At 45.9% G+C, this 18,928-nt stretch overlaps 1 non-coding gene across 1 annotated transcript; it reads right to left on the bottom strand.

Annotated features, from left to right (window-relative positions):
• Nucleotides 1-1,394: 1,394 nt before the first annotated feature.
• Trnaa-cgc (transfer RNA alanine (anticodon CGC)) lies at nt 1,395-1,467 on the bottom strand. The gene has a single exon. It is a non-coding gene; the product is annotated as a tRNA-Ala (tRNA).
• Between the last annotated feature and the right edge of the window lie 17,461 nt (nt 1,468-18,928).

Below are 18,928 nucleotides of genomic sequence, written 5' to 3'. Positions count from 1 at the left end.
GTTGAGTAACTGGCCCAGTTTGAAGCTCATCTACCTGCACACCAATGGCAAGTACTGTTAAACGATCTCTTTTTGAACAACGGCTGGTGTGTCAGTTAATAGGATGTATTGCACATTGTTCCCCATTTCGCGGCCAGAACTTGTGATCTATGAAGAATTAATCCACGCTTGGAATAGATATCATGACGAGAAATTCGTTTTGGCGGATGCCAGGTTTATTAAATATTTCAGACTAAAGAAGCAACCAGGACAGTGTGTGACAGACTTACAAGAGTTTACGTAAGATTAAATGTGACTGTGGCAAGTATTATAGTGACCTCATGATAAGTGGCGCCATTACTCAGAACGTGGCTCATAATAGAAGAAGGAAACGCGTTGTCAAGTGTCCCTACTCTTCCTTGCCACGGTAGCCACAAATTGTTAACAGTGTAGCAGTTCTTCAGCAGCCACTTGAGGAAAATATATTTATTTATAGTGCGCTTGTGTCAGCTAATCTTTCGCTAGCCTGTCTAGATTCCTACGGCTACATATCTCTTTCGCCACCATCTTCACAAAATTTCCATTGTTTTGTCAAAAATATGATCATTTTCACTAACAAACCTTTTTGAAAGATGGTTTTGACGAAAGAGATAAGACGCATTTTTTTATCAAGAGCCAGAATTGGAAATACAGAAAAATGACTTAAAACTCAAGGAAAGATAATGTATTTCAATTCGATAACTTATATGTGCTGAACAGAAAAAATTGTGTGCAGTATCGTCTCAAAATGTGCAAGTTATGCAAGCTGAATGTGATGTGGACCTCATGTTTCAAAAAGCGATGCATGGATCCTGGACGAATGTGTTTGATTTTGTAAAAGTCATCTATTTTACCAAAAAAACTATTGTTGTATCACAACGAATGGCATAACAGACTGCTTCGTAAGAACAACTGAAGAAAGGAAGACTATTGAGCTGGTAGAAGAATGAAGGCATGAAGAAAAGAAGTCGATAAGAAGAACATGCAAGACACAGCACGAAGTAATTAAAAGAGTTTTCTGCATATACTCCAAATCGGAATACAAGAAGGTTTTGATTCATCGTAATATGCTAGAGGGACTGTTTACCTGACCACCAAATCCCGAGAGACAGTGACAGAAAGCATTAATGTTTGTAAGAAATGCATGTCACGTTACACTCTTTCGGCTGATCTGTGCGTGTTGGAAGTTCCAAGGATTGTGTGGTGGTGGTGGTGGTTAGTGTTTAACGTTCCGTCGACAACGAGGTCATTAGAGACAGAGCGCAAGCTCGGGTTAGGAAAAGATTGGGAAGTAAATCGGCCGTGCCCTTTCAAAGGAACCATCCCGGCATTTGCCTGAAACGATTTAGGGAAATCACGGAAAACCTAAATCAGGAAGGCCAGAGACGGGATTGAACCGTCGTCCTCCCGAATGCGAGTCCAGTGTGCTAACCACTGCACCACCTCGCTCGGTCAAGGATTGTGTGTGATAATCTCAGCTGATCTACGTGTGTTTTAGAGTCCAAGAGTACTATGTGAAAATATGTCAAGTGATAACATACATTTACATTTCTTAACAGGACTGCAATACTTTAAATGGTTTTAAATGCTCTGAAATAAATATTTGTTCTCAGATAATAATGAAGATTGATAAAGAGGGCAGCAGACGAATCAGTGTGGATCTGCCGTCTTCTACTGTCTTAAATCTACGATGAAAAATTTTATGGATGTGCATTCATTGTATTAAATGGAAAATAAAAGAGAACCAGTTCCAAAAAATTAAAGCACTTGAAATTTAGTAGAAGATTACTTTCAAAAGAAAAAAAACGGTTAACTGACTTTACTTTTTAAGAGGAAGAAGATCGCGCACATGTCTTGCCCCTGCACATCCACCTCAGAGATACAGCACGGACAGTGCTGTACAGTGATAAAGTCGACTGCTGCAAGCACGATGTGAGTGTCGAGTCTACTGACTCTGACACTACTGTCGAGCTGCGATCAGTGAGCATGGCCGAGCACAGGGCACTCAAAGAGCCTGTGGCCGCCTAATTGTCGAGGCACCAGCGAAGAAGACAATCCGCCGCCAAATCAATGTGGGAAGACGACCGAGTCTTCCCCGTTAAGGCGGAAGCTTTCCGTCTGGTAGTGGACCCTAAGCCACATTGCTTCAGCTGCCGGGGAGAGAGCCATGTGGCAGAGTACTGCCGCAACACACCGAGATGCGTCAGAGGCATGACAGCCCTGCTAGCAGGCGACACATGGCGGACGCGGGTGATCGCTTTCCCATGCCAGATGTCGCCAAATGTTGTTGATGACCGGCCATCTCTGGCCGCAGCAAAGCCGATGCCGAAGTGGCGGCCCCGGACTCAGCACACGCAGACGCAGGAGAAGACGGCGACACCAGCCGTCAGCAACCGCTGCACTCCTCCCCCCTTCCCCTGAGTGGCTGGAATGTCCCACTGGTTCTGGGGAGGACCATCCTCCAGTGGGAGGGTGTGAACAGCAGCCGGGATCTGGAAAGACACAGCTGCAGCAGAAGACCGTCCACGTTCTCGCGACAATGCGCATTAACGTCTGAGGAACGACTACAGCCTTCCAAGCCGTCATGGTACTGAGAGGACTGCGTTCTTAGCCAACCTGGCTACACAGAAGGACTAAGTCCAGAGTTTGGTAGGAACTCTGGAGCAGGCAGAGTGGTACCTGCCCCTGCCACTTCCCCAGCAGCGTCGTAGGTGAAGGTCGCCGCCAGGCAGACATCCACTCATCAGGCAATGCCCCAAGCCTCTGGGACTGGCCCTGACGAACAGTCTGCAGTATTCAAAGTATGAGATGAAATGCAAATGAGTGTATGCTATCGTTGGCCAGGAGACCCCATTCAGGGAAGTTCAGCCACCAAGTGCAAATCTTATTTCATTTGACGTCACATTGGGGGAGTCGCGCGCCAGTGATGAGGATGAAATGATGAGAACAACACAACACCCAGTCCACGAGCGGAGAAAATCTCCAATTCGGCCTAGGATCGAACCCGCGCCCACTTGCACGGCAGGCAGGAGAAGAAGACGTCGCCAGCCGTCAGCAACCGCTGCCCCCCTCCCTCTGACTGGCTGGAATGTCCCACCAGTTTTGGGGAGGACCAGCCGCCAGTGGTAGGGCGGGGACAGCAGCTGGGATCTGGAAAGACACAGCAGCAGCAGAAGACCATCCACATGCTCGGGACAATGCACATTAATGTCTGTGGAACGACTATGGCACTTTGCTCGTGATGGCACAGAGAGGACAACGTTCTGAGCCACCTTGGCTACACAGAAGGATTGCGTCCAGAGTTTGCTAGCGACTTTCGAACAGGCAGAGGGATACCTGCCCCTTCCACTGCCCCAGCAGCGTCGTAGGAGAAGGTCGCCGTCAGGCAGACATCCACTCCTCAGGCAATGCCCCAAGCCACTGGGACTGCCCCTGACGACAATCTACAGTATTCAAAGTATGAGATGAAACGGAAATGAGCGTATGCTATTGTTCAACAGGAGGCCCCATTCAGGGAAGTTCAGTCACCAAGTGAAAGACTTATTTCATTCGACGCCACACTGAGCGACTCGCACGCCGCTGATGAGGTTGAAATGATGATGACAACACAACACTCAGTCCACGAGTCGAGAAAATATCCAATTCGGCCGGGAATCAAACACGGGCCCACTTGCACGGGAGGCAGGAGAAGACGACGACGCCACCCATCAGCAACCGTTGCCCCGCACCCACACTCCCTTCCCCTGAGTGGCTGGAATGTCCCACCAGTTGTGGGGAGGACCAGTCGCCAGTGGGAGGATGGGAACAGCAGCCGGGATCTGGAAAGACACAGCAGCAGCAGAAGACCATCCACATGCTCAGAACAATGCGTATTAACGTCTGCGGAACCACTACAGCCCACTAAGCCGTCATGACACAGGGAGGACTGCGTTCTTAGCCATCCTGGGTACACAGAAGGACTAAGTCCAGAGTTTGCTAGCGACTTTTGAGCAGGCAGAGGGGTACCTGCCCCTACCACTGCCCCAGCAGCGTCGTAGAAGAAGGTCGCCGTCAGGCAGACATCGACTCCTGAGGCAATGCCCCAACCCTCTAGGACTGGCCCTGACGAACAGTCTGCAGTATTGAAAGTATGAGATGAAGTGGAAATGAGTGTATGCTATCATTGACCATTCAGGGAAGTTCAGCCACCAAGTGCAAATCTTATTTCATTTGACGCCACACTGGGCGGCACGGGTGCCAGTGATGAGGATGAAATGATGATGACAACACAACACCAAGTCCACGAGCGGAGAAAATCTCCAATTCGCCCGGGAATCGAACCTGCACCCTCTTCCATGGAAGGCAGGAGAAGAGGACGACGCCACCCATCAGTAAATGCTGCCCCCCTTCAGCTACCACTGAGTGGCTGGAATGTCCCACCAGTTGTGGGGAGGACCAGCCGCCAGTGGGAGGGTGTGAACAGCAGCTGGGATCTGGAAAGACACAGCAGCAGCAGAAGACCATCCACATGCTCGGGACAATTCGCATTAACGGCTGTGGAACGACTACGGCCCACCAAGCCGTCATGGCACACAGAGGACTGCGTTCTTAGCCATCCTGGGTACACAGAAGGAGTGCATCCAGAGTGTGCTAGCGACATTGAGTAGGCAGAGGGGTACCTGCCCCTGCCACTGCCCCATCAACATCATAGGAGACGGTCGCCTCCAGGCAGACATCCACGCCACAGGCAATGCCCCAAGCCACTTGGACTGGCCCTGGCGAACAGTCTGCAGTATTCAAAGTATGAGATGAAATGGAAATGAGTGTATGCTATCATTGGCCGGGAGACTCCATTCAGGGAAGTTCGGCCACCAAGTGCAAGTCTTATTTCATTCGACGCCACACTGGGTGACTTGCACGTCAGTGATGAGGTTGAAATGATGAGGACAACAATACATCCAGTCCATGAACAGAGAAAATCTCCAATTCGGCCGGGAATCGAACCCAGGCCCACTTGCACGGGAGGCAGGAAAGATGACGATGCCAGCCGTCAGCAACTGCTGCCCTGCGGTCCCTTCTCCGCAGTGGCTGGAATGTCCCACCAGTTGTGGGGAGGACCAGCCACCAGTGGGAGGGCCGGAACAACAGCCAGGATCTGGAAAGACACATCAGCAGCAGAATACCCAGCCAAGCAGGCAAACTATGAAATGAAGAACTAACTCGACTGCAAGTGTTTATCAGATACAGTGGTATCGTCAGGAGTGCCCAGGGAACTGTGATAGGACTGCTGCTGTTCTCTGTGGACATAAATGATTTGGGAGACAGGATGGTCAGCAGTCTTCGATTGTTTGCTGTAATGTACGGTAAGGTTTCGAAATTGAGTGACTGTAGGAAGATACGGATGAGTACAAAGGTCAAACCTGTAATGTTCAGATAAGTATTAATAGTGTCCCGCTTGACACATTAAAGTCTTTTAAATATCTCGGCGTAATGCTGCAAAGCGATATGAAATGCAACGAGCATGTGAGAACTGTGGTAGGAAAGGCGAATGGTCGACTTCGGTTTATTGGGAAAATTTTAGAAAAGTGTGGTTCACATGTGAATGAGACCACATACAGGACACTGGTGCCACCTATTCCTGAGTACTGCTAGAGTGCTTGGGATCCATTCCAGGTCGGATTGAAGGGAGACATAGAAGCAATTAGGAGGCGGGTTGCTAGATTTGTTAGCGGTAATGAAGCAGCAGCCGATTAGATGGACGCTCTCACGACAAGCACTGGATAAATGGTGCTGAATCTTCCTCATCAGTTATCTGGCGATGCGGGAGGGGGGGGGGGAGGGGGAGGGGGGAAGAGGGGAAGGGGATGCCCGCGACGAATACTTCAGTCGGTGAGAAGACGTCGGGCGACGGACCACTGGTATAGTACAGCAGTTGGGCCCCACAACAGCGTACTGTGCCTGCCGCACAGACTCGAACAGATCAAATTATGACGAACAAATGGCTATGACACAGTAATAGCGTGCATGATACCCACTACTAACACAACCTACCCTTGCATGACACGTCGCAGACAGCAAGATATACGCTAGTGTTCTTACTAGTCATCCATATTCTCGTGCATTTTTTTCTTCCTTGACACTTGTCTTGGTACTTTTTTCCCTCTGACCTCAAGACCACTCTTCTTTCAAACGAATTTCGACCACTTTCTATCACGCGATGGTCCCGTATTGGTGGGTAATCTTACCGAGATGGACGGGCAACGTCACCGACCCTGCTTTTGTGAACTCCTCGAGGTAATTACTAACAAATGCAGAGGCGGCAGTAGATCTTTTGAGATGTTCACCATGCTAGAACGGGCTTTGGGGGGCCTCTCCTCTGTTTCACACTGTATCCCTTGGGACGTGGATGACATTCGTCCCGCTCTCCCTTTCCACCCAAAAGCTACTTGTGTTGACAAAATTATACAAGGGAACTTCAAAAACTGCTACACATTATTATGACAGACTAAGTAACTTTTCTTGAATGCTGCACCACGAAGTGACGTAGATACTTTCGTTCAACATAGTCACCAAGTCTCTATAAATAAAGGGCAGGACGTATTTCCAAGTTTTTAGTTGGTCGATAATAGAAATCCACTCCTTGGTGACGAAACCATTCGAGAACTGCTGTCTGAACGTCTTGATCGTTGAAAATCTCTTTCCCCCTGATGTTCTCCCTCGATACCTGGACATTATCGTCTATAGTCGATGTCGATGGCCTTCCTGTCCGACGAGAATGACCCACGTCAGAGGGACCTGGGTCACAATGTTGACACCATTTCCCATGTGGTCCAAATACCGCCATAATATCACGGTGAATCTGTGCAATTGAGACTTTTGCTCACAAGAATCTTACAATCCAGCGTACTTCTATTTGGAGTTTGTCTCCAGTTGGCGCGCCCTTACATCCCCCCACCACCTACATTATCCGTACTGCAGGAGTGCTCTGAGCACAGTCCTTTGATACGCTCCCTTAATGCTTCAACCAAGTGAGCCATTTGTTCTTCAAATAGTTCGACCTTAACTTCGTCTTCCTTTTCGCCCTTCTGTGCCCCACTTGAGGCTAACACGACTGTCTTCTGTTCATGTTCAAATAAGAACAGCTTTCTTTGGGGACGAAGTTTAAAATAAGAATGGCCACGAGACCAATGGAGAATTAATCCTGCCTTAGCAATCCAATCGGCTCCGAGGATATAACTGGCAGCTAAATTTTCTATCGCCTTCATACTCATCTTCCAGAGAAATTCCCAACACTGATTTTAATTTAACACAACCATTCACTCTTAAATTTGTTTTATTTGCCGTTCAGTACTCTCCTGACTCTCGCCTCAACATTCCCCATGTCCATATATGCTTACATTTGACAAAACAGTCTTAATTACCACGAAATGACAAAGCGCAAGAGCAACAGTTCACACATAGGTTCCCTGTTCCGATAAGGGCGGCTCATATAAACAGTAACCGCGAACCCATCTTTTCGCGAATCGCACTCATAATCTTTCCCTGACTGTTAATTTTCAAAATACTTTCTGCACCATTTGCGCCTCAGCGCACTCTTTCTTTGTGTGTCCCTGCTTACCACAACTCCAGCAGACCCCATTACGCACTCCTTAACCCAATTCTTGAGCGTGGTCAGCGATTCCGTGCGCTACCATAGCGCTTCGTTTCACACGCCTGTTCTGATTCACACTCTCTGTTCCGTGTCTACCCTGTGAGCCTGTGCCTCCCTCTGGGTGTCGAGAAATTCGTTGGCCTGTACTTGTCTTAACATGTCTTCTAATTAAGTCAACCTTTTCGGAATTACATAAAATACAGCTCGTTGCATGGTTTCGGTGTTTAATCCCCAGAACATATGCGTTCCCATCTGCTCCTCCATATACTGGAGAGCAAAGGTTACCACACTCTTTCTAACGCGTTCCACATGTTCTGCTAATGATTCATCAAGGTGTTGTTCACATTCGGCTGAGAGACTTACCTTCTTGGGGTCCGAAATCTTACGTGCGGGTGCTAAATGGTATTTTGACGTAATGATTCCATCAATTCCCGAACAGTACCTTCCGCTAGAATACTCGTTCTTTGCAACTCACAGATCAGCTCACCCACCTCATACAAATCCCATCCCCGGACATACTGAAATCACAACGGTCGATCTTCTTTCTACAAGCAACAGTACGAGGAACAAATATATTACTGTAACTACAATAATTACACCTCAATCAGTCATCCACAGTCTGCTATTAAAGTGTTTTGGAAGCAGGGAGTTGTGGCCCAAAACAATTACTCGTGGAGTCGACTGATTGAGTATACAATACAAGGTCTATTTTTTTCATCAAATTACACAGTAGTGATCTCAAGTATACATAGCATACAACGCAACGACTGTGAGTTAATATAAGAATGACTAACAGGATGAAGCTACTAAAAATTGAACTGCTGCAGCAAAATCTTCTCAAAAAACTGTTTCGAGACTTTACCTTCCGTAATGCTTTGTATAGTTTCTAATAATCAAAGACAACAAAATGTTAAGGTCAGAGTTTTTAAAAACAGCAAACACAAAATCTAAAATTATTATTTTAATGAAACCACCAAACAACCATCTAGATTCGTCCTTGAACAAACCATAATCATGGAATCCATGAGTTTTTCTATCCATATTAGAACCCAGTAGGTGATACCCTTTTCAGAAGTAAGAAATCTATAGTGAATACAACCTGATGCTTCCCGTCTGTTGCAACACGCCAGTAGAGCTGTCACTATCCTGTGCAGTAATTCAGCAGCATACGACGTGTATATGACGTTTTTTTTCCTTATACAGAAGCAACATCACAAGGGGTTCATCGGCACAGATCGTGCCTGGTTTCATTAACCTTAATTCAAACGTCAGCTTCGTACGTTCTTTCATCAGCACAAAATTCAGCTGTCACATTTTCCGATCAAGCGCTGATACTTCTGCAATAACACTGTCTGAGCATGGCTCCAGGTACACCAATCTCCCCGGTCAGTTTCCCCCACCTACCAGCCACGCTTCCGGCTTGCCCCACTCCAGTTGACAACCACCTCTCTCGCCTCCGACCATCATGTCAGAGAGCCTCCCACAGCCTCCCAGCCCGAAAATAGGTCATTGCTCTGTGATGCGACTATCGATAAGTGCCGACATGGTACAGCGAAGAGAGAATTTAATATAAGTGTAAGAGGTCATAAAGACCAAATGCCTTGTTAATAACGTCGTGCTGTCGCTCTATTTTGCATTTCACATCTCGATAGCGTCGCTTATTTGCGATTCATCGGCCTTAGAGAGACATTCCTTCCTAGTGTAAATACTGTATTGTAGATATCTCCATGCTTCACGGTTCTTTTATTATCAGACTCCATCGATTTTCTGTTTGTAGATTTATTCATTTGATAGCCAGTAATTGCTGGTGTCCTCAACATGTATTTGCACACTTTAGTTATGGTTTGGCATTTGGTCGCCAGTAAACTGCGAATGGTCCAAAGTGCATACGTCTCTACAAATGCTTTGAGCATAAGGTAGGGATGTGGGCTCTTGGATTTTGGGCGGCTTACTGGTCCCCCCCTATGGACCCCAGACCTTGCCGAGGTGGGGGGGCTTAACTGTTCCGTCCTCAATAAACCTGACAGTGTCTTAAGGACTGTACAGGCCTGGGGACGGACCAGGACCAACGAGGGGTTCATAGAAACTCTGTATAGGGAAAGTGTGGTCAGCTTTCCGGCTGCTGCTGTTTTGGGACCATCGTGCTGCTGGTCATGCATTAAACACTATAGTACATTTAGAGGATTCTATTGAAGAAGCGTGCTCCACTAGCGCACATGTTGCTGAGGCAGAGCAACATCTTCAAACTGAACGATTTGAAACTCCGGCAATAAAAAATGTGAGCAAAATGTTTAGAAAACCATCTTTTGTGACGACGATAATCACTAATTTTCACTCAACTAGCATTTGGAGAGTGGAAATAGAAAATTTTAGAATGTATTATGATTGTACTGAATTTTACTGTTCACCGCATCATCGCTAAAAGGAGACAATTATAATTGCCAACAAGTTGATTCTTGCAAAGCAGAAAACAGCAAGCACTATTTACACAAGTAGCGTTGTTATTGGTTTGGAACCGACGGATTCATCTTCACGCCTTGTTACTGGTTTGGAACCGACGGATTCATCTTCACGCGATTGTTCATTACATTAAATTTAGTGTTGTTTACACCAGTTTTTTTTTCAACAGCTAATATAAACAACAACCAATGTAATATAAAAGTGGGCAGCCGTGGGAAGGTGAACCTGTCGATTCGAAAACGATAAGGCTCTATTTGCGTGCATAAACAGCATTACGGAAAGTAGCTGGTTACCATTCTGTTCACTGCATGAATCAACTTGTACTCTGTTCACAACCACTGTCTCAATACTGTCATTTTTCGACAAAATAGGGGGAAGAAAGTATTTGTTCAAGTGCCCTTAATACTGAAGCCCTACGTTTTATCTGCGATAACACAAATGCAGATACACAGCATTAAGATTTTAGCTGGTAGAACTGCAGCCAGTAAAAACCACTTCTCTTATCTTTTACATTTTTAAATTCGAGAGAGAAGGCCAGCTTGTCAGAAAGACCTTGCGCCATCTACTAAAGCATATTTGAATGACTGTCTCCATGCTCTGGTACCTGGATCAAGTCTAGAGATACGCAGAGTACCGCGAACACAGTAGCACAGAAAAAGCGTTGTGTGAAATAATGGCATGTAGAATGTTTTCCATTTCCACTCTTCGTTTATTAACGTCGGCATGGATTGATTTCACAGTTCCTGTTATGACAGCTAGCTCAAATAATTGCTGTTAAGTGAGAAGATTACAACTGATCATCTCGAATATTCATAAACAGCAGTAGGAAAAGGTAAGCAACCGCTATTACGTTGAAAACGTGGTACAAACTCCAGAGTTCTGAAACAATTTTCGTTAAATAAATTAAAATAGCTAAAACGAACCATTTACTAGTAAAGAAACCATGATTCTCGGCAACTAGATTTATTTAAGACTACAGATTAAAAGTTTTTCTTTTGCAGTGTTTTATATTACACTATTTTCTTAAGCTCTCATTGGTTCCAGACTGAATCAGATCATATTACATACTGCCCATGTAGTAATATTATTGTATCTTAGCCGACGATTTTGAATCAAGCAAAATCCAAACGCAGTAGGGATAAGGGGCAAACAAACAGTATCCACTATATAGATTTATCACCCAAACATGAAGCGGTCCGAATGTACGAGCTTGGAAATTCACAGACGTCACAGGCATATCTCGATTACAATGTAAAATACACATGTCATGCACAGACAACAGTGTTCTCTGAATTTACTACAGAAATTAATGTAGCCTACACATTAAATACGGGTATAGGATTTAAAGTAATGACAAAAGTGTACATATTGTTTAACTAATACGGGAGAACGTTACTGTTCCTTGCACTCTGGCACAATACGTAACTATGCTTTTCAACAGAAACTGTGGTAATTACGCTTAGAAGGTCAACGGAAATGACCTTTAAATTTTACATTTTTTGGGAACATATACTCCTCAGAACAGGTGCACTTACCCGAACAGCATAACATTTAACGTCAGTTATGATTTATTGGTAACAACGAACATTGTTGGCACACACACACTGAGGAGTAAATCGTGGTGACCATCACAGCGCCTTAGTCCAGCTTTATAATGCAGTACATCAGCTTTTCTGCGTGACGTAAATTCTACAAGTCTTTGTTAGGTTTCCATAAGTACACTATGTGATCAAAAGTATCGGGACACCTGGCTGAAAATGACTTGCAAGTTCGTGGCGCCGTCCATCGATAATGCTGGAATTCACTATGGTGTTGGCTCACCCTTAGCCTTGACGACAAATTCCACTCTCGCAACCATACGTTCAATCAGGTGCTGAAAGGTTTCTTGGGGAATGGCAGCCCATTATTCATATAGTGCTGTACTGAGGAGAGGTGTCAATGTCGCTCGGTGAGGCCTGGCACGAAGTCGGCCTTCCAAAACATCCCAAAGGTGTTCTATAGGATTCAGGTCAGGACTCCGTGCAGGCCAGTCCATTACAGGGGCGTTATTGTCTTATAATCACTCCGCCACAGGCCGTGCATTATGAACAGGTGCTCGATCGTGTTGAAAAATGCAATCGCCACCCACGAATTGCTCTTCAACAGTGGAAAGCAAGAAGGTGCTTAAAACATCAATGTAGGCCTGTGCTTTGATAGTGTCGCGCAAAACAACAAGGGGCGCAAGCCCCCTCCATGAAAAACACGACCACAGCATAACACCACCGCCTCCGAATTTTACTATTGGCACTCACCGGGGCACTCGCCATACCCACACCCTGCCATTGGTTCGTCACATTGTGTACCGTGATTCGCCACTCCACACAACATTTTTTCACTGTTCAGTCGTCCAATGTTTACGCTCCTTACACCAAGTGAGGCGTCGTTTGGCATTTACCGGTGTGATATGTGGCTTAAGATTAGCTGCTAGATCATGAAATCGAAGTTTTCTCACCTCCTGCTTATCTCTCATAGCCGGCCGGTGTGGACGAGCGGTTCTAGGCGCTTCAGTTTGGAACCGCGCGACCGCTACGGTCACAGGTTGGAATCCTGCCTCGGGCATGGATGTGTGTGATGTCCTTAGGTTAGTTCTAGGGGACTGATGACCTCAGATGTTAAGTCCCATAGTGTTCAGAGCCATTTGAACCACTTTGAACCTAACTGTCATAGTACTTGTAGTGGATCCTGATCCAGTTTGGAATTCCTGTGTGTTGGTCTGGATAGATGTTTGCCTATTACACATTACGACCCTCGTCAATTGTCGGCGGTGTTTGTCACTCAACAGCGGAGGTCGGCCTGTACGCTTTTGTGCTGTACGTATCCCTTCACGTTTCCACTTCATATATCACATCGGAAACAGTGGACGTAGATATGTTTAGGGTTGTGGAAATCACGCGTAGAGACATATGACACAAGTGGCACCCAGTCACCTGACACGTTCGTAGTTCGTGAGTTCCACAGAGAGCCCAATTCTGCTCTCTCACGATGCCCAATGACTACTGAGGTCACTGATGTGGAGTACCTGGCAGTAGGCCTCTGGACAATGCACCTAATATGAAAAACATGCTTTTGGATGTGTCCGGATACTTTTGATCACATAGTGTATGAGGCACCAGGTCACAAAATTCCCATAAATTCAAACTCAGTGGTTTGTAGACACTGAACAGGCACCCGGCAGAGTTTCATACGTATTACAACTGGTTTATATCAGGCGAATCTTGTGGCCAAGACATTACAACAGCTTTGCCTTCGTGCTCCTCAAACCACTGATTCTGGTCTTGTGACGCGGAGAGCTGTTCTGCTGGAAGATGTCATAGGCGTTTGGGAACGCATGTAGCATTAAAGGATGCAGGTATTCTACAGTAATGTTCATTTAGTCCACAGCTGTCATGGAAGCTGCGATTGCTAACACCAGTCCCACTGAAGACCAGGTAATGCCGCTCTTAGCATAATACTACCCCCACCGCCCAGCTTCCGAGACGCGATCCATATTTAGAGTAGACGATCCTGTGGATGACTATATATGTGGACACGAGCATCAACATGGTGTTACAAGAAACATGATCATCCGATCCCAGTGACACGTATCCGTTGATCCCCGGTCAAATCTGGACGATCCCATATCCACTGTACTCGCAGCTGACGATGTCGCTGAAACAGAAAGGAAGATTATAGTGTAACGTCCCGTCGACAATGGACAGGATGGATAAGGAAAGTATCCGCATCCATATGAAAGGAACCACAGACATTTTCCTTAAGCGATTTAGGGAAATAACGGAAACCTAAATCTGGATGGCCGTACTAGGATTATGACCGGCGACCTCCCGAATACGATTCTAGCGTGTTAATCACGGTGTCACATCGCTTGCTCGCGTCTTTACCTCAACATACACTACTGGTCATTAAAATTGCTACACCAAGAAGAAAAACAGATGATAAACGGGTATTCATTGGACAAATATATTATACTAGAAATAAATTGTGATTACATTTTCACGCAATTTAAGTGCATAGATCCTGAGAAATCAGTACGCAGAACAACCACCTCTGGCCGTAATAACGGCCTTGATACGCCTGGGCATTGAGTCAAACAGAGCTTTGATGGCGTGTACAGGTACAGCTGCCCATGTAGCTTCAACACGATACCACAGTTCATCAAGAGTAGTGACGCGTACTGTGACGTGCCAGTTGCTCGGCCACCATTGACCACACGTTTTCAATTGGAGAGAGATTTGGAGAATGTGCCTGCCAGGGCAACAGTCCAACATTTTCTGTATCCAGAAAGGCCCGTACAGGACCTGCAAATGCGGTCGTGCATTATCCTGGTGAAATGTAGGGTTTGGCAGGGGTCGAATGAAGGGTAGAGCCACGGGTCGTAACACATCCGAAATGTAACGTCTACTGTTCAAAGTGCTGTCAATGCGAACAAGAGGTGACCGAGACGTGTAACTAATGGCACCCCATACCATCACGCCGGGTGATACGCTTCCAGTGTGCGTTCACCGCGATGTCACCAAACACGGCCGCGACCATCATGATGCTGTAAACAGAACCTGAATTTATCCGAAAAAATGACGTTTTGCCCTTCGTGCACCCAGGTTCGTCGTTGAGTACACTATCGCAGGCGCTCCTGTCTGTGATGCACCGTCAAGGGTAACCTCAGCCATGGTCTCCGAGCTGATAGCCCATGCCGTTGCAAACGTCGTCGAACTGTTCGTGCAGATGGTTGTTGTCTTGCAAACATCCCCATCTGTTGACTCAGGGATAGAGACGTGGCTGCACGATCCGTTACAGCCATGCGCATAAGATGCCTGTCATCTCGACTGCTAGTGATACGAGGCCGTTGGGATCCAGCACGGCAATCCGTATTACCCTCCTGAAGCCATCGATTCCATATTCTGCAAACAGTCATTGGATCTGGACCAACGCGAGCAGCAATGTCGCGATACGATATACCGCAATCGTGATAGGCTACAATCCGACCTTTATACAATTCGGAAACGTGATGGTACGCAATCCTCCTCCTTACACGAGGCATCACAACAACGTTTCACCAGGCAACGCCAGGCAACTGCTGTTTGTGTATGAGAAACTTTTCTCATGTCAGCACGTTGTAGGTGTCGCCACCGGCGCCAACCTAGTGTGAATGTTCTGAAAAGCTACTCATTTGCATATCCAGCATCTTCTTCCTGTCGGTTAAATTTCGCGTCTGTAGCACGTCATCTTGGTGGTGTAGCAATTTTAATGGCCAGTTGTTTAGGAAAAGCTACGGAGCCTCATGTTCAACAATGAGCGCTTAACAGGTAGCTCCGAAACATTCGTACCTGCACGAGCATTGTGGTCTGTTGTCAGATGTGCCACAGACCGCCGCCTATCCTGCGTTACAGAATGGACAAGCTCCCGATCTCCAAGTTCTGTGGTGAGGTATGGAAATCCAGCACGTTGTCGCCTACTGTGGTTACGGCGTCCTTGATTCATTTTCCATAGATGGTCACGACAGTAGCATGGAAAGATGCAATCGGCTTTGCCGATTCCGTGCTGCTCATTCCCAGGTGCTAGACCATAAAAAATCGCTCTTTGTCGAAGTCGCTAGTGTCAGTGGATTTCCCCGTTTGCAGCCCTTATCACAGTAATAGTGAACCCCGTTCACGTCTTCTCTAGTTCGAAATTGCTTAGTGTTACATAAAAAATCTCTCCACACATTGTCTCTCACAGAAAAAGGTAAATTGAGGAAGAAAAAAGTATTTCAAAAACCAGTCTAATTAGTTTTTAATACTAAAAGGGAATATAATCTTAGTAATATTTCGTCTGTTGTATCAATATTACAAACGTCTCTGTATTTATACACCATCGTCTCTAGCAAATACTGCGAACTACACAATCTAAATGTTATCGACATACAAAAACAAATAGTTTTCTTTATGAAAATTTGTTGTTAACTAATAAGACCTTCTTCTCACGTTCAGAATAAAAACATTGATAACTACACACATATAAAAGCTTTGCATCCATCCCGTTCCCAGATTTCCTGAAGATAGAAGTTGACTGTGGATATTGTATCACAGACCCAGTCAATTTGACTGTCACGAAACTCGCCCAAAGATGTAAAAAATCATGCATGAGCAGCGCCTATTAGACGGAGGGGGTCCGACAACCGATCAGTTCCGACCATTCCACCAGGAAGGAGGTACACGGCTCGTGTTGTCTGAACTTCAACGATGCCTAGGCTGTCAATACCGCGGTTCGGTCGCGTCCGCATTGTTACTGTGTGTCAGGAAGCGCTCTCAGCAAGGGAAGTGTCCAGGCGTCTCGGAGTGAACCAAAGCGATGTTGTTCGGACATGGAGGACATACAGAGAGACAGGAACTGTCGATGACATGCCTCGCTCAGGCCGCGAAGGGCTACTACTGCAGTGGATGACCGCTATCTTCGGATTTTCGCTCGGAGGAACCCCGACACCAACGCCACTGTGTTGAATAACGCTTTTCGTGCAGCCACAAGAGGTCGTGATACGACTCAAACTGTGCCAAATAGGCTGCATGATGCACAATTTCACTCTCGACATCCATGGCGAGGTCCATCTTAGAAACCACGACACCATGCTGCGAGGTACAGACGGGCCCAACAACACGCCAAATGGACCGCTCCGAACTGCCATCACGTTCTCTTCACCGATTAGTGTCGCATATGCCTTCAACCAGACAATAATCGGAGACGTGTTTGCAGGCAACCAGATCAGGCTGAACGCCTTAGACACACTGTCCAACGAGTACAGCAAGGTTGAGGTTTCCTCCTGTTTTGGTGGCATTGTGTGGGGCCGATGTACGCTGCCGGTGGTAATGGAAGTCACCGTAGCGGCTGCACGATACGTGAATGCCATGCTGCAACCATATCGGCAGCATATTGGCAAGTCATTCGTCCTCATGGACGACAATTCGCTCCCCCATCGTGCACATCTTGTGAATGGCTTCCTTCAGGATAATATCGCTCGACTAGAGTGGCCAGCATGTTCTCCAGACATGAAGCCTGGGATAGATTGAAAAGGGCTGTTTATGGACGACGTGACCCACCTACCACTATCTACGTCGAATGGCCGTTGAGAAGTGGGACGATCTGGACCAACGCTGCCTTGATGAACTTGTGGATAATATGACACGACGAATTCAGGCATGCACCAATGCAAGTGGACGTGCTGCTGGATATTAGAGGTACCTGTGTGTACAGCAATCTCACAACCACCTATGAAGGTCTGGCCATATGGTGGTAAACATGCAATTTGTGGTTTTCATGAGCAATAAAAAGGGCGGAAATGATGTTTATGTTGATCTCTATTCCAATTTTGTGTACAGGTTCCGGAACTCTCGGAGCCGAGGTGATGCAAAACGTTTTTTGATGTGTATATTTTCGTCCAATACAGAATACATAATGTTAATTTAAAAGTAATTCATAAGTATGTATTCCACGTTCAATATGAACTGCTAATAAAGTGCATGTGGTTGGTGAACTAAATTTTTCTCTTAATAAAATGTTTTTTTCCTATTTTTCTGTGAATGAAAAATTGCCTATTTTAGAAAAATCAATGTTTCGGGCCCCTTCGTTTTCGTACTGTTGTCAAGCCACATGACCGTTGTTGACTCACTGCAGAACGTAAGCAGTATTTGACTTTTGAAAAAGAATGCTCATATTTTCCAACAGTCAAAGGTATTTTAGGTACATTAGGTGGTGGTGGTTAATGTTCAACGTCTCGTCGACAACGAGGTCATTAGAGACGGAGCAGAAGTTCGGGTTAGGGAAGGATTGGGAAGGAAATCGGCCGTGCCTTTCAAAGGAGGTACATTAGGACTTCGGAATATACGTACTGGTAATTCGATATCAGTGAGCTAAGATTTACTAATGAGATCTCTGCTAACTAGTGTAGGGTTCAGATATTTGTGTTTTAAACTGATTTTATATGAACATTAGCTGTGCTGAAAACAGAGGACAAACGCCATCACCAAATGTCACTGTAAACTTAAACGCTTCATTTTAAGACTTTCGTCAGACATGGATATGAACGAATGTTGTACTCCTCTGTGACTTTTTCTTTGTGATTTATAATTATATTCGATTTTCTTAGCAGTATACTGCAATGGTTAACGCTAGTCAAGGTTATGGTTAACGCTAGTCAAGATTATCCTCCAATCGTCAGAACCATGGAAATGCAGTGTGGTCAGAAACAGTCTGAAAAAAAAGGTTCTAAGGGTGTTGCAGGATACGTTGTGCTGAGGAGTAACTATTAAGTAAAAAATTCAGTTCGTTGCGCCGTTTGCGAGTTAGTAAACATTAAAGTTAGCCAATCAGTCGTAGCCCACGCAAATTAAAATTCAAGCATCCCACCAGAGACCGTGTCGCCGAACGTGTACTTCGTTTGGTTTCCTAAAACCGAACAAGACAGAGATACAAAAATTGAACTTGGGACGGTCGTAAGGGTCGAACCAGAGCCAAAGACTGAAAAGTTCCGTGCTCTGTCATCTACGCTATGACAAAACTAATACTAATTCTCTCTAGCAAACTACTTCAATCTGCGTTCGCAGGAACCTGAATGGGCAATTCAGTGCTAAATAACTCGGTAAAGGCACAATGTATCGAAATTTTTGCTACAGTTATATCTTAGGACAAGCTTATCAAACTGTTTGTGACTACCCTGTGTAGATTGCCGTGCAACTGTAAATAGATGTACGGTCGTGGACAAAACGAGCGAGACCCCTCGCCTTTTCGTTATGCTGGTCCGCGCAGCTTTAAAGT

Source organism: Schistocerca gregaria, chromosome X (assembly GCF_023897955.1).
Source record: "Schistocerca gregaria isolate iqSchGreg1 chromosome X, iqSchGreg1.2, whole genome shotgun sequence".
NCBI classification, from domain to species: Eukaryota; Metazoa; Arthropoda; class Insecta; order Orthoptera; family Acrididae; genus Schistocerca; species Schistocerca gregaria.
Note: the sequence above shows the minus strand (reverse complement) of the source record. Positions and strands in the feature narration are given on the sequence as shown.